Genomic DNA, 24,859 nt, shown 5'->3' with positions numbered 1-24,859 from the left:
ATGGGGCAGGAGGCGTGACTGGGAAAGACCTGGCTGGTGGCTCCTACCCTGCACTGGGCTCAGCTGCTAGTCCCAGCTGGGCTGGGGAGAACGGGACTTCCTCTTTCCCTGCACAGCATCCAGGGCCGGGTCAGACCTACTCTCAGATTTCTCCCCTGGCTGCAGGAAGCTCTGCAAATTCCTCCTGCCCTCGCCCTAGCCCCCGCTTCCTGCACCCATCGCTCCTCAGCTGCAGAGGGAGTGATCCCTGTACAAGGAGCTGATCCCCCTGTCTGCCCAACTCCTGTGCATCTAGACCCCCTCATATCCAGACCCTCCTGTCAAGCCTTACCCACCACACTCAGACCCCCCCTTGCCGAGCCCTACTCCCCCTGCACCTGGACCACCCCGATGAACCATCTGCACCCAGATCCCTATGCCACCGAGCCTCAACCAGCTGCACCTGGATCCCCACCACACGGAGCCCCACTCCCGCAGCATCTGGACTCACTCCACTACGACCTCCCCCCACTGATCTCTATCTCCCCCACTTCCAGATCCCACCCCTGCTGAGCCCCAACCATGTTCATCTAGACTCCCCTGCAGAGTCCCATTACTGTGGCACCCAGAACCCCGCAACAAGCCCCTGTGCATCAAGATTCCTCCACACTCAGATCCCCCACTGAGTCACCTGCACCCAGATTGCCCCACACAGAACCCCCTCAACCCACATCTGGATCCCCCCCACACTAATCCCCTTCACACTTGGATCCTGCCTTGCTGAGCCTGCCTGCCCACACCTGGTGCACCTGGCACGGAGGGGCAGAGCCCTGTGGGGTTTCTGGGGCAGGCCCAGTTCTTGCGCTGTGTCAGCGTTGGGTGCAGCCCCACCACTGAGTCCGTGTCCCGGAGGGGAGCTGCACAGTGATCTCCCACCTCTGTGCAGCCAGTGGCCTGTGCTCCCCAATGCCATGCTGGAGCCTCCACATTTATTTGACAAAATTTGCAGAATTTTAAAATATTGTGCACAGAATTTTTAATTTTTTGGTGCAGAATGCCTTCAGGAACAATACCTAGCACTTTATAATGCTTTACCTCTTCAAATAGCTGGTCAAAATTCAGTTAGTTACTGAGAATGCAAAATCTAGAATGACGTATGGTGAAAAGCCATGAAGAAGTGGTGATGTGGATACAGCTTACTTTAAGAGGAACATATTGTAATTCATCATCTTAATACGTGCTCAGGCATGATTTACTCTTTAAAAATGAAACCACGTTTGTTTGTTTTTTGGGTTTTTTTTGCATAACCAGCATGATGATTCCTTGGCTAGGCCTGTAAAGGCCTGATCCTGGATACATTTAGGGCTTATCTACAATGGCAAGTTTTGTGGCCAAAAACTGCCTGGATTTCTGTGATTAGTTCCTAGCTTGGGGCCAGACAGTGATCTGTGTTGCAGCCATGGGCTTTCTGGGGATCACAGTGGAGCCACTGTGACATTCATACTTCAGGTTTGTCGCAGCCCCAGGCTGCCCCTTTCCTAAGATCATTGAGACCAAATCCTGAGGATGTTTTCACTCCTAGGCTGCAAAATTCCTATGTCTGTGCCACATACCACTTTGGATGTCCAGTTTACAATCTGGCCTTGTACGACTCTGTCCAGTCATCAGTCTATCACAAGTGGACCCAACCACTGGGTCCCAGATGCTTCCAAGTCAACAGGGAGTATAGTCACTGTTTCTAGCTCTAGGTCTATAGGGAATACCCCCAAGCTTAGATCTCTACACTGACACCCTTCCTTGGGACCTGGGATATCACAGCCTAGCCACCCTACCCTCTGAAACTAGTGCCTCAGACTCCCCTCTCTGACTTTCCCAGTCACTTATACATGTTCCCCCACAGTTTCCCTGAGGCTGTGGGCAACCTGGGGTTCTAATTTAACCCCTTCGTGGACAACACGGCAGGAAAGCAAGGCACACAGGCTCAGCCAGGGAATTTCTTAACCACAACCACTTTTACTCTTAAAATACTCAAGAGTTACAGATCTTCAAAAACAATAAACAGCCCTGAGATTCACCCTGCCTTAGCCTGAGCTCACCCCTTCTGGCAATGCATGGCTTGTCAGTGTTTCAGGCAGGGGGGCAGAGACCCCCACCCTCCTGCCCTCTCTCTTGCATGTAGGGTGACCAGATGTCCCAATTTTATAGGGACAGTCTCAATTTTTGGGTCTTTTTCTTATATAGCCTCCTATTACCCCCCGTCCCTGTCCTGATTTTTCACACTTGCTGTCTGGTCACCCTACTTTCATGTCAAGTTTACATGTTGCAATGTTATGCCCACTCCTCAGAGCAGCACCCCTTCTTAAATAAGTCTATCTTCTTTTTCCATGTGCCCAGGCTGACCAGCAGCAGATCTATCAGCCTTGTTAGCACCAAATGTAGAAAATCCATTTTTCCCCGGGGGCAGGCCAGCAGTTGAGAGAAAATCAAAGTAAATGGCTCCAGATTGCTCTGTGATGGCTTCTCAGTGATGGTCCTTCAATGAGGTGTCAAACACCTTTCCTGGGAAGGGCAACTCTCTGAAATGCAATTCAGTAGCCCTGCCTTGGGCAAAGTTAAAAATGTGTTCAGTACACATTACCAAATGGAGAACCTAATAAAAAAAGAGGTTACAATATAAAATTGGCTAACAGTTTCATACACATATATTCCACACCATCTCGGGGAGAACATGTGACTGTGTGCTCGCAAGCCAAGTGCCCCTGTTCGGCTCATATTTCCACCCCTCAATTTTGGTTTTGTTTCAAATAGATCACTCACCTGTCATCACTCACTCACTCATGCCCGTCACCCCAATCGGGGTATGGGCCGCCAACCACAGATCTCCAGAGTCCTCTATCCTGGGCTGTTCGCTCTAGCTGGTTCCAGGGATAGCCCATTTTTTTGCTATCAGCCTGAAGGTCGCGTCACCAGGTGTTTCTTGGACTGCCTCTTTTCCGCTTGCCTAGGGGGTTCCACCGCAGTGCCTGTCTGGTGATGTTAGTTGGCTGCTTGCGTAGTGTATGTCCTATCCAGCCCCACCTTCTCCTTCTGATTTCTTCCTCTGCTGGGAGTTGACGGATCCTCTCCAAGAGGTGGATGTTACTGATGGTGTCTGGCCAGTGGATCTGGAGAATCCTTCTGAGGCAGCTATTAATGCATTTTAGTTCTGAAGGATGCTGTGATGATCCTGGGACCATGTGCCTCCCAACCAATCAGTGCTCTCTGTGCCTGCCTGGACAACATGAAGCCTACTCCCTGTGTGTGGGGTGCGTCGCTCTCTTCATGTCCTGAATACAGCAACAGCTCTCCTGTCAACAGTCGTCTCTGTCCAGCTTCCGTCCATCTTGTCTTGCTAATGCCTAGTAGGGTCAGGTTGTTGCTCCTAATCTCCTCTGCAAACTGCGCCATCTTTCCTGACTCGTACATGGTCCTCACGTTCCATGTGCCGATGGTAATCCTCCTGGTTGCAAGAAGGGTAATCGGCTTAGTGGCTTCCTCGCGGCTTTCACCACCCAGTGTCATGCGTCTTCGAGTTGAAGACCCTTCTTTTTCCAGGATAAAAGTCTCTGTTATCTCTATTGTTGGCGTTTCTGTAGCAAGTTGATTTTTTACGGGGTGGAGTTGCTAGCCCCACGCCCAACTCTCCTCCTTTACCCTGACTTGGGACAGGCAGATGGCCCCAAAGGACCTCTCTGGTGGAATTTCACCTGTCATCATAGTGCTTTTAATGTCATCCAAGAGGACATTCATTTATACACTGTAATAATACACCATACATAATGAGTCACTGAACTGAGTCTGAGATTAAGTGAGAATACTGAGTACTGACTCATCGCTGTTAAAAACATGTCTCAACTGGATGTGGTGCAACAAAGTAATTATATACTGAGTAATACAATAGGACAATCCCCATTAGGAACCTGGGATGGAAAATATATTTGCCAATATAGTTTGAGAAAGGTACACCCAAGAACTAAGCTGAGACGGTCAAATTCTTTGCGAAGAATTTGTCCAAAAAGTTGTTAGAATCTTGAATTCTTGAAATTCTGGTTTGGTTATTTTGTGCTCTGCTATGTAATGCTAAATCCATAGCCGCCAACTTTTCTGCAGCTCCATGGGTTATGTTTCTCACCAGAGCAAGGCACTATTTATCATGCAGGGTGTCTATTCAGGTCCCTTGCAGAAGAGGCAGATATGGAGTGAAGCAGCAGCCTATCTGCTGCATTACACAGAAGCTGGTGGCAGGTGGGCCAGGGGAACTAGGGTGAGAGGGGCAATGAGTTGGAAGAGGAAGCTGGACAGGGCTTGGCAGGGGTGAGAGATGTGAAGTGACACTAAGGCCTGGGCTACCCTAGCAGGGTGGTTTGAACTAAGATACTCAACTTCAGCTACGCTATTCGCGTAGCTGAAGTCAAAGTATCTTAGTTCGAGTTACCTGGCTGTCCTCACGGCGGCGAGTCAACTGCCGTGGCTCCCCCATCAACTCCGCTTACTCCTCCTGCCGAGGTGGAGTACGGGCATCGATTAGTGGATCGATTTATCGTATCCAGACGAGATGTGATAAATCGATCCCCGGCGGGTAGTATAGACGTACCCTAAGAGGAGAGAGTCGCCCCCCTCTGCCACAGCTTCCTCAGTGAAAGGTGGTGGAAGAATGTGTTCCAAAGTCTCAGTATACACTTAACTAGTCTAACTCCCCATCATTACATCAACTGCATGGCAAATAACACACACGGTGACTGATTCACTTGAGAAGGCTTTTTAAGCAACTTAGAGTGCTCCAGACTTTAAAGGTGCATCAGCTGCTGCACAGAGTGCAACTGCTATATAAATATATTGAGCTTTAAGAACTGTTGTACTCTATAGTTACTGTACCTCCCTTATTTAAAACAAAAAACAAACCCAAAAACCAACACTGCCCTTACATTCAAAATAGGAGAAAGTCACTGATGTGGAAAAATGGTGGATCTCAAGAGACCCTGAAATATTTGCTACATTCTGAACTATCCTGCAAAATTTTCATTTATATTTTTAAAAGTTACATTTTATCTTTTTCTACAAGACACAAAAAAACCCAAAAATTTGGGAAGCAGTAACTCAGCCAAACAAACCAAAGGAGAAAATACCCAAGATTCAAATCTAGAAACATAAAAAGCAAGTGTCCAAGTAACTGCAGGATTCTAGTCCTAAAGGGCTGGTCAGAACACTCAGCATGTTTGAAACTGTGTTAAGACTATAATCCTGTGAATTACAGGGCCATAAATCCTAGAGACTTCAGCATTGTGCATTTTGATGATTCCACAAACAGATAGGAAGAATTTAGGGGCAGATTTCACAAATTACAAACTTCAGTGGAGACAGCGCTGAGTTGCACCATCCCAAGAGGAACTCCAAGAGGGACTGTGCTTCCCAGAGCTCCCCAGTGCACAATGAACAGTTTTCATCGCCCTTGAGAGGCACAATTATGCATATCTGATTCAAGCTGTGCACAAGATCAGACCCTATATTTCAAAATATTTGTCTTCTCTTTCCCCCCATGCCTATTGTGTACATGAGATCCGTTATCTGGTCTCTCGCTGAAATGTCCCAGGTTTTTAGGTACATAAGTAGCTCAAAGTGTCTATTTAAAGTTTCTTACTAATATAAACCTAGCTGATACCATTAAATGTAATATTAACATGCCCACTATTTATTCTGAGCATTTACTGAGTTTGGTTTTATTCTGATTTACAGTACTGAGCAAGGTTGCTGAACCACAATAGAGTATTGTCTATAAATATCCATACACACCTATGGCTACACTTGCACTTCAAAGCGCTGCCGCGGCAGCGCTTTGAAGCGCTAAGTGTAGTCAAAGCGCCAGCGCTGGGAGAGAGCTCTCCCAGCGCTGTCCATACTCCACCTCCCTGTGGGGAGTAACGTGCTGCGCTCCCAGCGCTGGGGCTTTGACCACACTGGCGCTTTGCAGCACTGGAGAGGGTGTGTTTTGTTTGCAGCGCTGGTAGTTTGCAGCGCTGGTGCAGCATTTGCAGCGCTGTTGGGAGTGATGCATTATGGGCAGCTATCCAAGCGCTGGTGTGTCCACACTTGATGAGCAGCGTTGGATCACAGCTGCAATCGCTACACCCCCCCCTGGCCAGCCAGGTAGCCAGCCAGCGCTAGCCAGGAGTTGCAGCTGGTTGCCCTGTGCAGTGTGTGTGGGCGGGTGGTTGCATTGCAGTGCTGGAAAGCCTCTACCAGCGCAAGTGTAAGTGTTAGTAAACTTTGCACCAGTTTAAAGAGTGGTGTGTTGTAGTCACACTGGACATGGGTTTTATATAATGTGGTATTTAAAGGCATAGAAGTAGTGATATTAAACTAACCACTGCAGGCAAACCCCAAGGTAAGTCAAGTGGATCATTCAGAAGGTTCAGAAGTAGATATTACTCAACCGTGTAATTACAGGGGCACACCCTTCAGATAAGAAAGCTGCCAGTTTTCTCTCTGGTATAAATTATTGATGATCTTATAGTTTTGATTAACCTGATAGAACAAATATACATCTTTAAAAGTAGTATTCTGCTATATTATATTACTATGTAGGTAGGAGTGTAGTCCCCGTTTCAGATTTGGATCTGCTCTTCTTGTTGTATGTCGCTTCTCCATCCCTTTCCCACTAATTCATATTTTTTCCTTTCATATCCATTATCCTCAGGACCTTGTAAATATCCACGATTAGTCCTTTACTTGATGACCAGTATTCCCTTTACTTCAGTGGGACTACTCACATCGCAAACAGTTACACATATTGGCCCCTATTCTGCAAACTTGCATGCACATTCTTAATTTAAATCAATGAAACTACTCAAGGTAGAAAAGTTATACATGGATAAGTGGATGGAGCAGTCTGAAGGAATGGGGAGAGGAGGAGGAAGGTAACAATGACAATTTGGGGTGGAGGCTGACAGCTCGCGACCCCCCATGTAATAACCTTGCAACCCACTGAGGGGTCCCAACCCCCAGTTTGAGAACCCCTGATATAGATAAATTAGCCCTCAGATGTCCCTTCTGTCCATGTACCTAGTCTTTATCAGCTAACAGTTTCCCTTATCATCAAAGGAAGAGTGCATTTGCCACATAAGCCATATACTATCTATTCTTTTTTTTCTTTTTTCACTAACTGTTCAGCAACTGAATGATCCACCTGGTGTTTATGAAGATCCAAAATGGACATAGTCACTTCCTCCAAAGCGGGAGCATGTGGTGCTAATGATAGTAATTTCTCCCAGTATGTAAGAGTGAGAGTGGCACTTCTCTATTTGGATCCACAGAAGCATGTTGTTAGCACTGGGGTGTTCATTAACTTCCTCTGCTTCAAGTATGCACATTTCTTGCAGGTTGTAAAAACACTGTCAAAGAAAAGGTTCCTGTTAAAAAGTCCAGTAAACAGGATCCTAGCAGTATTATGATTAGCCTTTGGAACTCAACGGCTATTCCTTGTGATTTAAATTATTTCTTTCTTTAGAGAGAACAAATTATTTCACTATCTTAAAAAGTGAGGCTGGTGTCAATAGCTCAACCTTTAAAAAAAGTTTGAAGGAGATATTTTTAGGAGATATTTGCCCATCAAGCAATGTGTAGAAGCTGGATAAAAAGTTATTAGAAAATTGAAAAACATGAAATCTAAAATGTTTAATTCAACTATTCTAAAAGTTCCCTGAAATATACTTATCGGTGCAGAGATTCAGACAGGAAAAAGGTTTGGGGTTTTCCACAAAACCTTAGAGGAAACATTTTAAAAAATCATGTTTATAGTAGAAACTCTCTTAGGACCCCACTCTGCAAACACTTACGCACTTGGATTCATTTACTGAAGTCAATGGAACTTCTTACCTGCGTAAAGTCACTCCTGCATAAAGCCTTGTCTACACTACCAAGTTTTGTTGACAAAACTTATGTTGATGACCAAAAGTCAACAAAACAAAAATCGCCAAAGGGTGTTCCCACTTGCTTCCTCTGTCGACAGGTCATGTCCACATTGGGGACATCATCATTGACAGGGTGAGCAATGCACCGTGGGTATGTATCCCAGAGTACAGTGTTGTGGGTAAGAAGAGCTGATTGCTGTGCATCTTGGGATTCTCTCCAAGTTCTCCCACAGCCTCCTGAGCTGCGGAGAGCAGCAACATGAGTAGCTCTGTGAGCTCTCCATGCTGAGGAATGGCAAAGCAGCACAGCAGTCTGTCCCCCTCCCGCTGCAGGAGCAGTCTGCCTGCGCTTGTGTTCCTAGTGCCCGGCAGAACAGGAGCATTCCAATGATTTGCTCTTTGTTTGTTCCCCTACGGAGCAGCACACAGAATGATACTTCTAGGAGCTTTGAAAGGGGAGGGGCACATGCCTTTTGCAATGATCTTAGGAAAGGGGCAACCTGGGGCTGCGGCAAACCTGAAGTATGAATGGCACAGTGGCTCCACTGTGATCCCCAGAAAGCCCATGGCTGCAAACAGATCACTATCTGGCCCCAAGCTAGGAACTAATCACAGAACTCCCGGCAGACCTAAAACCCTTTTAAGAGCTAAATATTCAAAATAGACATGTAGGCAGTCTATGATGATTCTTTGTTAGTTAAGAGCCAGTTATGCGCTTAGCCCTGTGGAAGATACAAATATACAGACAGCTCCAAGTACCTGTGTCCCTCCATTAGATCCAGAAGAAGGTATAAAAATAGACTTACTTTTTAAAAAAATCTGTCTCGTCATCTCTTGCATAATGTTGAGATAGAGGAGTTTGATTAAGGTTAGTGTTGGTCTGGCCAAAGAACTTAGTCTTTGGGAGGGAATTGAATGAAAAGAAAGAGGAGGTCTAATGAAGAGGCTGCATTTATGTTGCCACCTACCTACCATGAGAGGTTTCAGGAGCACTACCCTAGTTCCCTGTAGATAAAGAGTTAACTCCAGCTTTAGTTTTCCTGACCCTTTAACAAGTGCTTAGGGGATGAACTATAAGCAGCATCTTTTGTGTTGTTTACAAAATTAGGTCCAATTCACTTAACATTATGCATGATACTACATAGAAAGCATCTTATTTATTTAATAGCAATCTGAAATAAGAGATGGCAATATAGAAACTAAACCCAACAATGTGAATGAAACACTCAAGCATTACAGTAATATTTTATATTTGTTCAAGATTATCTTTGGCAAGAAAAGTGAAATAAGACTTTCAAAACATGGCAAATATAATTTTTGTAGTTGAGTCATAACTTTAAATATGAGGCTGAAGTTAGAACAGAGAGAATAATTTGCAAGAAAAAATATTTGATGAATATTGCCTATTTTTTTGTTCCCCAAAAGATTACATTTTCTAATTTATTCATTCAAATTACTAATATTGGTGGTCTCTCCACAGCTCTCAGCAAACACTTAATGAGTGAATGCTATAGTGAAATCTCCGTTTACTGAAACTGTGCTTTTTATGCAATCTGTTACCACACATTTACTAGTATGTTGTGAAATCTTAGAAGTAATTAATATGAAGCTGTCATTTTCAAAATACATTAACAAAGTGCATGGCAGGATGCATTTCCTTTGCCTATTTTATTGCATTAGTTCACTGAGGAGAAAACCCTGCCTTCACCCCTATGGGTGGGCAGGGCCTCCTGATAGCAGAAACAATGCTGTTCTGTATCAGAGGGGTAGCCATGTTAGTCTGGATCTGTAAAAGCAGCAAAGAGTCCTGTGGCACCTTATAGACTAACAGACGTATTGGAGCATGAGCTTTCATGGGTGAATACCCACTTCGTCGGATGCTGATCTGCTACCCAAAGGGGCAGGGGCAGGATTTGGCGGCTGTGAAGTGATGTGACCCAGATCCACAGCAGCTCCCTGGATGAAGTGTGCAAAGGGTGTCTGGTGGCAGTGCAGGACTGGACTGAGGGTAGGGTCCAGAGGATTGTGTGAATCTTCCAGTCCCACCATCCTACTCAGGGAATGTTCTATGACTAGGGAGACTATTCTAGCAATTCTGCTGGAGTAGTTCTGTGGATTGGTTCTGCTTCAGCTCCATTGTCCGGGGAGAGGATTCAGCATTAACTTAGATGAGGAATCCCCATAGATTTGGTGGAGAAACAATGCCATAGACATAGAGAGAGTCCCACCATCTCTCACAATATGAAACTGTCACCCCACAGTACCCCTTTGTCTTCCAAATAGGCTTCTTGAGGGACAGGGCTCTCCCCTTATGCCACGGTTGTTTTTGTTCCTCATACCTATGCAGACAGAGAACATAATTCAGCCTGTAATGTTTTGTGGTTATGTTAAAGCCTGTAATCCCAAAGGATTCCGAATGACAACCATACAATGCCATTAAAATGTAGCTACCTCTGGGGTGGACAATGCTGCCAACAAGTGCTCAGCACTGCATGAGTGATGAGAAGGAAGGGGAAGGACACAATAGCAAAAAGTATCAGGATAATTTTATTGTCCACGTATGGTCCTGGTTTTTCTGATCTCACGTGAAAGACCTACATATAGTAAGCAACATGGTTAACTATGTTTGACAGGATTTTAACCTGTGGCTCTACGGGGTTCAGATATTTCAAATCTGTTTTTGTGACAGATAATCAAGGTAGTCATTCATGCATATGTCTTTAAAAATTGAAGGTTTTGAAGGAGGTAGCAATAGAAGCAAATTCAGAGAAAATGGACATTGGATATGCAAATGATTTTGGACCCAGAAGTCTTTGTGTTTATAGATCATATTTATTAGATATGAGAGAGAGAAAAGAGCCATGGAGGAGTCCAGAACACCTAACAAACACACAATTAGATTATTTTCTGCTGCAGGACTATTATTTATATTATATTATGGATAATAAATATATTCATGGCAAAGACCAGTAGATGAAATGACAAAGTACACATTACACGATTTAAATAATTTATTTTACTAGACAGATCAGAATGATGAGTTTATAGTTGGGAAGAGAACCAGCTCTGCTTATATGAATAATGCAGGAACCAACTTAGATAAAATTGTTAGACATGTATTAGTATAAACCAAATCAACATAACTAATCATTTGCAGCCTATTACATTTTTATCACCAATGTTTTCCAGCCCCACCTTTTAGTTCCGTAAAGAAACCAGCTTAGATCCAAATTTCTGAATGACAGTAAAGGCTCAATTTGACCACTGCATTCAGACAACTCTGCAAACCTTACTCATCCAAGCACTCCCACTGAAATCATTGGGAAAACATGTGAATAATGACTACTTCGTAAGTAGGAGTTACGGGATTTGTCTCACACACACTGTAAGTAAGATGGCTCTACTTTTACTATCATTGTTACATACAACAGACAATAACAACTTTAATTTTAATAAAGGGAAAATACAGAAAGCAGTCATTTCATTCAAACAAATGAACAAGCTTGTTCTTAATTAAATCGTCTTGAACCGTAAAGCGGACTGATTGAATTCTGAAGCCTGGTCTACACTACGCATTTAAACCGGTTTTAGGAGCGTAAAACCGATTTAACGCCACACCCGTCCACACTAAGAGGCCCTTTATATCGGTATAAAGGGCTCTTTAAACCGGTTTCTGTACTCCTCCCTAACGAGAGGAGTAGCGCTAATATCGGTATTAACATATCGGATTGGGGTTAGTGTGGCTGCAGATCGACGGTATTGGCCTCCGGGCGGTATCCCACAATGCACCACTGACCGCTCTGGACAGCAATCTGAACTCGGATGCAGTGGCCAGGTAGACAGGAAAAGCCCCGCGAACTTTTGAATATTTCCTGTTTGCCCAGCGTGGAGCTCCGATCAGCCCGGGTGGTGATGCAGTTAAAAATCAAAATAAAGAAAGAGCTCCAGCATGGACGATGCGGACGTGATCGCTGTAAGGGCAGGCAAATCTGTTCTATCAGCGCTCCATTACAGAAGACGAAATTCAAAATCATTTTTTAAATATCTCCAGACAGATGCCATAGCAGGGACTCAGCGCACTGCTGCGTGACAAGCGTAACGGAAAGCCAAAGAATCAAATGGACGCTCATGGACTGGAGGACTCAAGCTATCCCACAGTTCCTGCAGTCTCTGAAAAGCATTTGCATTCTTGGCTGAGCTCCAAATACTTCTAGGGTCAAAAACAGTGTCCGCGGTGGGTCAGGGCATAGCTAGGCAATTTACGCACCCCCCCACCCACCCCCAGAAGTGAAAGGGAAAACAATCCTGTCTTGACTCTTTTACATGTCACCCTATCTTTACTGAATGCTGCAGATAGACGCGATGGTGCAGCACTCAACACCAACATCCTTGCTCCCCCCCCCGCCATGGGTGGCTGATGGTACAATAAGACTGATACCCATCGTCATCATCAGCCTATTGGCACATGGGGCAGTGCAAAAGGACTGGTAACCATGCTGACTAGCATCCGTCAGGTCAATCAAGGGCGCCTGGCCCTAATTTTTCCTGGTAGATGGTACAATATGGCTGATAACCATCATCATCATAGCAACAGGGGGCTGAGCTTCATCAGCCCCCACCCTTCATGTGTAAAGAAAAGATTCAATTGCCCCTGGACTAGCAGCAGGATGCTGGGCTCCTCTCCTCCACACTCCTTAATGTCCTATGTGGACTATCATAGCAACTGGAGGCTGCCTTCCACTCATTTCTCACTAACAAGTATTCCTGCATTCTTTATTACTTCATCACACAAGTGGGGGGACAATGCTATGGTAGCCCAGGAAGGCTGGGGAAGAATGGAATGAACAGCTGGGGTTGTTGCAGGAGCACCCCCTGTGAATAGCATACAGCTCATAATCTATGCAGGATCTGACACAGAGCAGCTGTGCTCTCTGGTTCTCTGATACAGTGGTTCTCTAGTACACTTGCCCATATTCTAGGCAGGACTGATTCTATTTTTAGATACCAAAAAGGAGGGATTGACTCAGGGAGTCATTCCCAATTTTGGCTTTTGCGCCCCTGGCTAAGAGCAGCCAGGGGCACTTATGACAGCAGCAAATGGAACAGTGCAAAAGGACTGGTAGCCACGATCATCTTATTACCAATTTATGGTATGGTAGATGGTACAATATGGCTGATAACCATCTCTGCTATCATGCAAAAGCAAAAGCATGCAGCTGTGTAGAGCTGCTAAATCGCCTCTGTGAGCGGCATCTAGTATACATACGGTGACAGTCACAAAAGGCGAAACAGGCTCCATGATTGCCATGCTATGGCATCTGCCAGGGCAATCCAGGGAAAAAAGGCATGAAATGCTTGTCTGCCGTTGCTTTCCCAGCGGAAGGAGTGACTGACGACATTTACCCAGAACCACCCGCGACAATGATTTTTGCCACATCAGGCACTGGGATCTCAACCCGGAAATTCAAAGGGGCGGGGGAGGCTGCGGGAACTATGGGATAGCTACGGAATAGCTACCCACAGTGCAATGCTCCAGAAATCGACGCTAGCCTCGGACCGTGGACACACACCACCGATTTAATGTGTTTAGTGTGGCCGCGCACACTCGATTTTATACAATCTGTTTTGTTAAACCGGTTTATGTAAATTCGGAATAATCCCGTAGTGTAGACGTACCCTGAGGAAATGCAGGGGCGAATCAGTGAATGAATCCACTGCTATTTCACCCTCTGGAGATCTGAGCTCAAATTAGGTCACAATGAAAATGATTTTGATGGCCTTTATCTAGACTTCAGTGGGCATTTATCCACATTACAAAGCCAAACTATGCAGCTGTGGGCAATTACACCTCTGCCCTTAGAAGAGGATGGGGAGGGATAGCTCAGTGGTTTGAGCATTGTGAGTTCAACCCTTGAGGGGGCCATTTGGGGATTTAGTTGGGGATCAGTCCTGCTTTGAGCAGGGGGTTGGACTAGATGACCTCCTGAGGTCCCTTCCAACCCTGACAGTCTATGAATAGTAGAACAGCAGACAGCTGCGGAGCAGCCTAGAGGTGCATTGTAGAGCTGTCCAGAAAGGGGTTCTCAAACTTTTTCCTAGTGTGGACCATGTCTTCATAGAAATATTTGTCTCAGTGACCTCTTACCCTTCATTAGGGAACATACATCAGCCCCAAGGCAACTACAGCCTATGTGAAATGTAATGTATGTTTAGCTTCTTTTAATGAATTTTAGCAGGAGGGAAAGAGGAGAGCCAGCAACATGACTAGCCAAGTCTCTATGGATCACCTGTGGCCCATGGATCCCAATCTGGTGTAGCAAAACATATGTACTGAGCATGGCTCCCGCCAGGATTTTCAGCCTTGGCTTATCTAAAAATTAGATAAATAGAAGAGCAATTAATTGAATTCAATGTTGGAAGAGAAGAAACACTGGTATACTAAATAGCATCAGCAGCTAAATGAGCTGAAAAATACTGCCAGTGGTTACAGGATTTGTCCCTCCCTACTGTCCTTAGGGTATGTCTACACTGGCAGAGCTACATCGCCGCTCAGAGAGCACTGAAGGGAAACCGCTATTGTGTGTTCACACTGTCAGCTGCCTGTGCAATAGCATGTTCACACTTGCGGCACTTGCATCGGTATTCGAAGCGGTGCTCTCTGGGCAGCTATCGCACAGAGCATCTCTTCTTCTTCTGCTGCTAAGAGTTGTGGGAAGGCGGAGGGAGTCGCGGGGCATCCTGGGTCCTGTCCCAATGTCCTGTCCCAATGCCCTATTGCTTCACATCCCAGCAATCCCTGTGCTTACGTCCACATTTGGTGCCAACTTTCAACAGTTTGTGTACTGCATGCTCTGCCTCTTCAGTCTGCAGGAATGGATCCCGTATTGTTGACCAATATGCTGCTCGCACTCACTAACACGTCACAAGTGGCAGTGGAGTTATTCCTTAAACTACAAAGGCAAGAGGAGTTCAACATTGATCTTGCCACGTGTAGTAGCTATGACATGAGATAGTTTGTTGAATTCACGGAGGTGCATGTTCGGGCTCGGGAAACAAGCACTGAATGGTGAGATCACACCGTCATGCATGTCTGGGATGACGAGCAGTAGCTGCAGAACTTTCGGATGAGGGAAGCCAAATTCATGGGACTGTGTGATGAGCTCACCTCAGCCCTGCATTGCAAAGACACGAGATTGAGAGCTGCCCTGTCAGAGAAGTGCATGGCAATTGCACTGTGGAAGCTGGCTCCTTCAGACTGCTACCGATCAGTCTCTAACCAGTTCAGAGTGGGAAAGTCGACTGTTGGACTCATGTTGACAGAAGTGTGCAGGGCCATTAATCACATCCTGCTCCGAAAGACCGTGACTCTGGGCAACGTGCGTGACATTGTGGATGGCTTTGCACAAATGGGTTTCCCTAACTGCAGAGGGGCGATAGATGGCGCACATATTCTAATTCTGGCACCAGACAACCTAGCCACCGAGTACATTAATTGGAAGGGGTATTTCTCAATGGTTCTCCAGGCGCTTGTGGATCACTGTGGGCATTTCACGGACCTTAGCGCAGGCTGGTTCGGAAAGGTGCATGATACACGCATCTTTTGGAACACTGGCCTGTTCAGGAAGCTACAAGCAGGGACTTTCTTCCTGGACCAGAAGATCACCATAGAGGAAGTTGAAATGCCGATTGTGATCCTGGGAGACCCTGGCTATCCCTTAATGCTGTTGTTTGTGAAGCCATACACAGGGAACCTTGACAGCAGCAAGGAGCGGTTCAACAACAGGCTGAGCAAGTGCAGAATGACTGTTGAGTGTGCTTTTGGCCATTTAAAGGCCCACTGGTGCTGCCTATATGGAAGGCTGGACCTGGCTGATGTTAATATTCCTATGCTTATAGCTGCGTGCTGCACACTCCATGATATTTGTGAACGGAAGGGTGAAAGCTTCACTCAGGGCTAGTCCGCTGAGGCTCAGCAGCTGGAGACTGAATTTGAACAGCCAGAGACCCGGGCTATTAGAGGGGTGCAGTGCAGGGCCATAAGGATCAGGGATGCCTTGAGGCAGCAATTTGAAGCTGAAAGCGGCTAATATTTGTTGCTATGCTCGGGAGTGCAGTGCTTGTAATGTTAAGAGACAATTGTGATTGGTGCAGACGATGCACTGTGAAGGTTTAAGAAAATTGCCTGTTGCTTTGCAGGGCTCTGTTTGCTTACAATTAATGGAATAAAGACTGCTTTCAAATCAACATAATTATTTTATTAAAAAACAACAACTGGAGGAGAGAGACCAAAAAAAAACCACATCAGCACTGTGGGGGATGGGGAAAGGGAGGGTCCCAGGAGGAGATGGGGTCCTGAGATGGTTAAAGATTTGTGTATGTCCAGGTATCATATGCAAACTTGTCCTTTGGAGTACAGTGCAGCAGGTACTGTTCTTCAGCAGGGCTAAACTGCAGAGGGACAGGTGTTGAGTGCAGTGGGTACAGGGAGTCCACAGGGCTGGACTGGTGGGGCAGGAGTGAATGCAGCAGGCACAGACTGGAGCCAGGAGGTTGATAAGAGTGTGTTGGTGGTATCAGGGCAGCGCATGGGAAAGAGTTTTGCTATAGCGGCTGCAGGGGAGGGCGGGCGCGGAGCTGTTCAGTTTGCTGTGCTAGTATTGCCTGGAGTGTGTCTGCTTGGCATGCCATAACGTTTAAGAGCCGCTTCATGGCTTCATTCTGGCGTGCCACATTCTCCTTTCGGTCCCTCGTCTCGCTGTCCTGCCACTCCTTCAATTCTTGTTTTTCAGCCGTGGAGTGCATCATGACATCACGCAGAAAGTCCTCTTTAGTTCTTCGTGGCCACTTTCTAATTCTGCACAGCCGTTCAGCCGGCAATAACAAAGAGGGAGGCTGGGCTCCCAAGGTCATATCTGTGAAGCCAAAATGCAACATTTTACAGAAGTGGTTTAGCTCAGTGGTTTGAGCATTGGCCTGCTAAGCCTAGGGTTGTGAGCTCAATCCTTGAGGGGGCCACTTAGGGATCTGGGGCAAAATCAGTACTTGGTCCTGCTAGTGAAGGTAGGGGGCTGGATCTGATTTCCTTTCAGGGTCCCTTCCAGTTCTATGAGATAGGTATATCTCCGTATATTTATTTTTTAATATTAACACAGAGACCACTGATTCAGTGATTTAAAACACAGCCACTATTCACATACCTGTCACTAACTGGCTGACCCCAGGCAAGTACACATGAGCCACAAGACCCCCAAAATGGTGAGTAACCACAGGGGCAGGAGAAATCAGTGTTCCAGGACCGTGCTGTACACTGGGCACATAGCTCTTGAGGAGAGGCAGCAGTGGGGGTAGGGGGTGGGGGGGGCGTTATAATCATTCCTGTCCCCACATTTTCCACAGGCTCTGTTCATTATGGAAGATACCTCGCTGCTGAGGGTGAGCAGGGAATCAAGGGAGGGTCTTCTCCAAGACTGCAGCTTCACCCTGGCCCTTATGTGGCTCGCCTGTGTGCAGCAATGGTTCCCTCCCCCCCCAGGTAATGGCACAGTGACACGGGAAAGTTACCCTTAATGGGGCAAGAAACACAGCAGCTCTGCCAAAGAACATGCGGCAGCAGATTGCCCAGTATCTCCATGAGAGATCTCGTGGAGATCTCTGAGGCAGATTCCCATGAAGTGAGGGAGTCAATCAACACCCTGTTCTGCGCTCAGAACTAGGCATGTAGTGTTATGCGGATCATACAGACACAAGCCTGCTTTCTGCAGCCCTCCTGCCCCCAACAACTTGCTTCAGCGATTCCCCAAATCAGAGCCACTTACCAGGGGCCTCCTCTCCTGTTTGCACTTCACCAAGCTCCAACAGCTGTGACTGGCTAGCTTCCTCCGAGGTAGAGAAGAGCTCCTGGCTGCATGCATCTCTGACCTCCAAGTCATCCTCTGCCTCTGGGTCCCCCTCCTTCTCCCCATCCTCATCCAAGATTTCCTCCTCCTGGCTCAGTCCAATCTTGACTGGCAGGCAAGCCACCGAAGTATCTGCAGTGGTCTTCGCAGTGGAGGTGGGGTAGCCACTGAGTATCGCGTCCAGCTCTTTGTAGAACCGGCAGCTTGTGGGTGGAGCACCGGAACGGAGGTTTGCCTCCCGTGCCTTGTGGTAGGTGTTCCACAGCTCCTTCGCTTTGACCCTGTACTGCAGTGTGTCCCAGTCATGGCCCCTTTCTGTCATGCATTGTGAAATCTGTCTGTAGGTATCATAATTCCTATGGCTGGAGCGCAGCTGGGACTGGACAGCCTCCTCTCCCCAAATGCTGATGAGGTCCAGCATCTCGGTATTGCTCCAAGCGGGGGATCGCCTGATGCATGGAGGAGGCATTGTCACCTGGAGAGATGCGCTGAGACCACTGCACGTGTCACTGAGCAAACAGGAAGGGGACTTTCAAAATTCCCAAGGAACTTATGGGGCGGGGCTCACAGTTGGTCACTTGAGGGCAGGGAAGTAGAGTTCAAACCGATGACCAGACAGACGAGAACAGGCATTGTGGGACACCTCCCGGAGGCCAATTGCAGCTTTGTAATTGACCAGAGTATCTACACTGGCACCGCAGCGCTGTAGTCCTGGCGCAGAAAACTGTACACCTCTCGTAGTGGTGGTATTTTTACAGTGCTGCAACTGCACAGTTTCTGCGCACTAAGTGGCTTGGCAGTGTGCACACCTTGGGAGTTACAGTGCAGAAAGCTGCTTTACTGCACAGAAATTTGCCAGTGTAGACAAGGCCTTAGCCCCTTTCTGAAGTGGGGGATAAATACAGTATCATAATTCTGAATTACATCTAAATTATGCTGGTGAACACACTACTAGCCTGATAGACAAAAAATATTAGTTTGGGCAACTCTTTGCAATATGGGTTATCTGTCAAGTAGATTAGAAAGATTAATCAGAAGCAGGCGTGTGTGAGAATTAGTCTTGTCTGTCACAGATCCACCCTGAAAAAGTTGCCTAACTTCAACCTGCTTCCAACATGCTGGAAAACTGCCACATGGTTGGGTGAAGTTAACACAGAATTCAAAGGCTATATTAGCATATCATTGCCATGCTTTAAAAGTGTCATAAGCATACCATCATCAAGATTTAATTTACAACTACCAATAACCCACCTTTTAAAAACCAAATCCTAAGTACTGTAATGGCCAAGTTCAGTTCTCCATGATGTCAACAGACGTTTTGGTGTCAACTGGAGGAGAAAGTTTACGGTTCCTTTGCTAGAATAGCATCTGTACAACATTCAGTGAAGAATTTATTAATCTTACTGCCAAATACATCAGAAACAGCATCAGTTTAGTATCAGTCCAGTTCCCAGAAAACAGAGCTTCTAAGTCCCAGTGAACAAATGTCTACAGTCTACACCACAAAATTCATCACTATTTGACCCTAATTGGTACATTTGATGGCAATCTCTTCAGAAGCCAAAAGCTGAGCGGTAATGAAACTAAATTGCGAAAGGTGATCCCTTTGACTGAGACTGAAGGAGGTTGGTGTGGCGCTGATGGGAAATGTGCACTGCTGCTATGCATGCTGCAAGCATTTCTCAGATAAATGGAGGACTTCAGCCTGGCTCCTTTCACCTGGTGGCACCTATACATTTTTATATGTATCAAAAAGCTCTGTTGTCTATGTTTGCATTACTTAAATATGGCCTGAAAAGGAAGTTGTAAAAACTGCGCTTGTGTCTTTTATCCGTCATAAAGAACCAAAAAAGGAAACCTTGAAATTTTTTTTCCCTCAGTGGTTTTTTCACTTTAAAATATTAGGAATGTTAATTATTTTCTTCCTTCTGCCTTGTCTACACACAGCCTTATACTAGTTTAACTAACATTGTGTATTTGAACCGGTTTACTTAAAGTGGTACAAGTTTGTGTGTAGACTCTTATTTTAATTTAATTTAATCCTGTAGAAAAAAATGGATTAAGCTAAACTGAAATAATCCAACACATACATATAAACCAAATGAATTTTGCTGGAGAACCTCAGGGAAGTTTTAAGGATGTCTATTGTGAACTTTCTAACATCTTAATAGAAGGGACGAGAATGCTTAAGGCTTCCTTTATCCCAAAAGTTAATTAGTCATTTAAATTAAATAAGAGTTAATAAAATCAAACTAAAATCCAAAGAATTTTAAACAAAAATCCCTTCCCTTCTTAACAGATCGTCCCTCTACTTTCACTATCTTGGCTCTTGTGATGTCACTCTTTCACTATTCTTTGGTCAACATACAATTTTCCAGTCTAAACAGAAGAAAAATTTTTATTTTGAAAAAATCTTCTACGCCATCTTTATCCATCATAACCCCCCCCCAAAACAAACAAACAAATCAACAACAACAACAAAGAAAGGACACATTAACTGCCCTCTTTTTTTCTTTTGCAGGTATTACAGCATAGATGCAGGAGGAAAGGTATTGTGCTACTTTGTAACTAAAGGGGGAACACTAACACTTTGCTAAGTGAAACTAATTAATTTGTCACATCTTGAAATCTGTTATAAATTTTTACTAGTAAGACCCTCACTAAAGGAAAACCAGGAGAATGGGTTGAGGAGATGGTGGGTGGGGGAGACTCAGCAGTTCTCTTGGGCTTTTCCCCCAAATTGTTCTGCTGCGAAGAGGGTGGGGTTCTCTATCTCTATCTCTTCCCAGACCACTGGGGAATTGACTAGGCGAGAAGGGCCATATGCATGGACTCCAAATTACCGTCTCCAGAGCCTCCTCCAACTCCCTGGCAGTTGTGCTCCCAGGATCCATTTTTAAAAAATGGTTTCCCCAGCATAGAAGTGGCTTCACCACAGGTAGGGGATAAAGCTGCACATGCCATCACCATGTGGCCAGGGGCATACCCTCACCAAAAAAGCCCCTCTCCTGCCGTCCTGTGCATAATCTATTCTAGGGTCATGAGCTGTCCCTTAATAAAGACTTCAGGATTTGACCCTATCTGTGTGACTATTTTCTGTCCAAGCATTTTGCCATTTTCCACACATTTAAAAGATAATATTGGGATATTCTTAGTAGAAATCTGAGAGCTTTAAACTAATTTCTCCATTGTGTGTGTGTGACATTTTCAATAAATAAATTTTAAAAAAGTCTAGACAGAAAAGTCTCCAGAGGGACTCTCAGTTATCAGAACCATGCAAACCAAGAGATAAATCTCTACTAAGTAGCTACACAGAATGACAGAAGCAAAATCAGCTAGGTTTTTTTTTGTAAGCAAGACATTATAGTTGTTTGGTACTAAATAAATGCCTGATTGTTCTGCCTGCAGAATTCCCACTGAAGTCTGTGGGAGTTTTGAGTGTCATCATGAATAACGGACTGAGCTACAGGGTATTGTAGGTCATTTTGTTTTGTATTAATTTCTTTAGCACATGCATTAACCATCTGTCTTCTTGACACTCTTGTCAGCCAGTGGTGAAACTATATTTCAGGCTGTATGTACCCCTTAGTATTTGGTAGCTAGCAGCATCATACTGCATTAAGGGTACTTTGTACAATTCATCAAGCTTGTTTTTGAAGGCAAGTTTATCATGGATTTTCTTCAGAGCAAATTAAAGCAAGACAAGACCGCACATCCATTACTGATGTTATAATATCTAAGAACTGTCAGCACACTTAGAATACTCTTCATCTTCATCACACTTTAAAAACACTAACTGATCTGTCTTCTTCAAAATGTTGATCGAATTAATTAATACTCCAATTTGCAAATAGGGAAACCGAGGCAGAAAGGTTAGGAGATTTGCCCAAGGCCTCACACTGAGTTGGTATCAGAGCCAGGATTGGAATTTTCCTGTCTACACCTCTTTCTCACTATCCCAGATCTAAGGGCCCAGTCCTGCTCCCACTGAACTGAGTGGCAGCCTCACCTTTTACTTCAGTGAAAGCGAGATTGGATCCTAAGTGTGTAGTCTATCCTGCTTCCAAACTGCAAAGACACAGACGCAGGTTATTGAGCGGTTCCATAGCCTTTCTGTTGAGCAGAAAACAAATGTATTTTTTGTTGTTGTTACAGTGGGCAATAAATGCTGCCAATCAATGAGAGAGCGAGAGATCAAGCAAAAAGCATTGGATACTATCCCATTTATCTTCATTCTACAGTGATCAGTATGGAAAGATTTAGGCAAAGAACTTGACTGGAAGACACAGCACTCATTGGAAATCACTACTGGGATTACTAACAGAATCAAGCAATGTGCTTGGCAGTGACTGAAAGTTATAGCAAGTTAAGTATCATGATTTGAAAAGAAGTCTAATAAATAAACATTAATATTGTCAAGTTGTTTATCCAGATGACAAAGCTACTGTAACTGCCCTGACTTTTTTGACCCTGTGCTTGAAATTGAAAACAAAAATATTGTAGAGGAAAGACACCTTTTTATTTATTTTTATATTATATTTATTATGTTTTATATTTATATATTCTTGAAAATATATAAAAATCCTTGGACTAAAATGCTCAGGGGGTCAGGATTAAGTGACAGAGCTAGGTTTGGGGCTGGCTGCTAGACTGGCCTAGGTTAGTAATGACCAGTGACTATAACTATTTGATGCTTGTTCAGTGGCCTATGGGTAAATGAGTTGGTGGTCTCTATGCAGTTCCTGCAGGACATGTGTCCACATCTCATAATCCATCCTCCTACGTGGCATTAATTAGCAGAGAAGCCAAAGACTGAATAGGTTTGGAGACTGAAATATTTTCTTACCTCTAGAGGGACCACCAGGATCAGAGATGAGGCTGGGGTATGGAAACTTGCACTGTTACAGCTTCCTCTTTAGCTGCTCTGTGAACAGGTAGGGGACATCAGTCTGCTGGGCTCACAGGATCACTAACTTCACTTCAAATCAATTCAGTATTGAGAGAAAATACTAAAGTGAGGAGGAAACTTTCAGCAGCATCTTGAATAGAGTTGTGTATACAGTACACTACAGGCAAACCCTGCTCCCTCTGCTCAGCTTGAGTAAATGGGCTGTGTACAGGGGTGAGTCAGAAATCCTTCCCCAGGATGCTCTTTGGGGGCTGTTGCTCCTGTAACCCATTATGAAAGGGGGTTGGCTGGTGGAGTCACATAGTTGAAGATCATACAGTCATCATTCCCTGGCCTGCCTCCCTCCCACCTGAAATTCTTCCACCCCACAACCCGAGTCAAGTCAGAAGGAGCCCTTGTGGAATATGCAGGACGTCAACACCCGCTTTGTGGTCCTTACATCTATGCTCCTGCACTGAGCAGTGGAACTGCAGTTGCTCTGTTGCCTTTAGGATCTTCCAGTGCCAGAGTTGGACAAGAGGATTTACCTCTTTCACAGGAGAAATAAGTGACTTGCTTCATATTCAGCATAAATCAAAGCCTTCAAGTCGCCTTTATTTCTTATCTCCAAACTAGTCTGAACTTGTTCTTCAGCGACACCACACTCCTTCCGCTCAAAGTAAAGTTTGCATAGTTTCCTCCTACTTGTAGCCAAATGTATCTTCTTTAACTTCCTGATTTTTTTTTAATACTCTGTAAATCTATGCTAGGGTTATTTAACTTTTTGTTACAATTTTCAAGTCGGTTTTAATAAGAAAAAACAAACTCAAACAGAGTGAAATGTAGCCACATTTTCAGCTTCCTCTCTAATCTCAAATATTCCAATGGAAAAAATGCAAAGCTAGAAGAATGGTTCAGCTGTGTAAAGTGGTGATATACGTATAACAACAGCCATATAAAATATTGTGTATTCATTTAGATGGTCAAGTTAAACATGATACATGTGGGGCTAACTTAGTCCCTGCTCCTCAGCTGAGACCTGTAGATGAATCCCTTGATCCGTATGAAATTCCCCCATTTGTGTATCCTTTAATCTGACTCTTTAAGCAGCTAACAGCTTTCTAACATGACTGTTGTTTTTGTAGCTATCACAAAAGCTTTAGATGGCTGAACTGCTCCTTTTATTTTCTATTAGATTTACATGTGAAATGCTCTGGTTAGATATATCTATTCTCCCTTAGTTTGTGCTAAAATGTATACCTGCAAGTTCTCATACTAGTCTGCCTTTCCCACAGTGTCTCTATTATGGATTAATATATCTTGTGGTGAAGAGAGGCCTCTTCAGGCCTAGATACACAGACTTCCTACCATTGTAGCTCCATGCTTTCAGGGATGGCCTACTGAAAGAGTGCAGAGGAGGGATGGTCTTCTGGTTAAGGCATTGGGCTGGTACTCAGATGATCTGGGTGCAAATCCAGCCTCTGCCACAGGACAAGTCATTTATTCTCTCTGTGCCTCTGTTCCCCATTTATACAACAGAGACAATAATAATACTACTTTTCTATCCTGTCTGTTTAGACTTTATGGTTTTCGGGGGAGGCACTGTCTCTTACTATGCATATGTACAGAGCCAAGCACAATTTAGGCCAGGATTTTTCTGGGGCTCATTGGTGAGATACATCCCACTTAGAGTGCCCTCACTGCAATATCTAGTGCAAAGGGATGACTGTTTGGCATATTTTTAATCTTCTCCTATTCTATGGATGTGTAAAGAGGGATGATGCTCAAACTAAATTTGTGCAGGAACAACTCAGTGCAGCAGAGTAGGCTGCTGGCTTTTAGGGGTCTGGCATCACCTGCTGATTGGTAGTTGGGGGTCAGAACAGAAGCCCAGCAACCTCAAATCATCCAAGGCCCATCATAAATTTGCGGAACCCATAGCCACAGGTTTTGTGAACTCCATAAATGAGCTCTAATCCCAGGTTGTCCAACATATTTGGTCCTGTATAGACAATGATAACTAATGCTCTTTTTCTAATGGCTCAATCTGATTTTCAGAGGTACTGAGCAACCACAGTTGCCCCTGAAATTCATGGGAACTGTATGAGCAGCAAAAAATCCTGTGGCACCTTATAGACTAACAGACGTTT

General features: G+C 44.9%; 1 long non-coding RNA gene across 1 annotated transcript in view; it reads left to right on the top strand.

Moving 5' to 3' along the window:
* The window catches only part of LOC120369498, a 28,521-nt gene extending 6,196 nt beyond the window's left edge, over window positions 1-22,325 (top strand). The window contains exons 2-3 of the long non-coding RNA XR_005583186.1: window positions 20,343-20,370; window positions 21,977-22,325. This is a non-coding gene — a long non-coding RNA (uncharacterized LOC120369498). The remainder of the gene's footprint in view (window positions 1-20,342; window positions 20,371-21,976) is intronic.
* Window positions 22,326-24,859: the final 2,534 nt, after the last annotated feature.

Source organism: Mauremys reevesii, linkage group 7 (genome assembly GCF_016161935.1).
Source record: "Mauremys reevesii isolate NIE-2019 linkage group 7, ASM1616193v1, whole genome shotgun sequence".
NCBI classification, from domain to species: domain Eukaryota; kingdom Metazoa; phylum Chordata; order Testudines; family Geoemydidae; genus Mauremys; species Mauremys reevesii.
The sequence above is the reverse complement of the archived record's forward strand: the minus strand, read 5'-3'. Positions and strand labels throughout refer to the sequence as shown.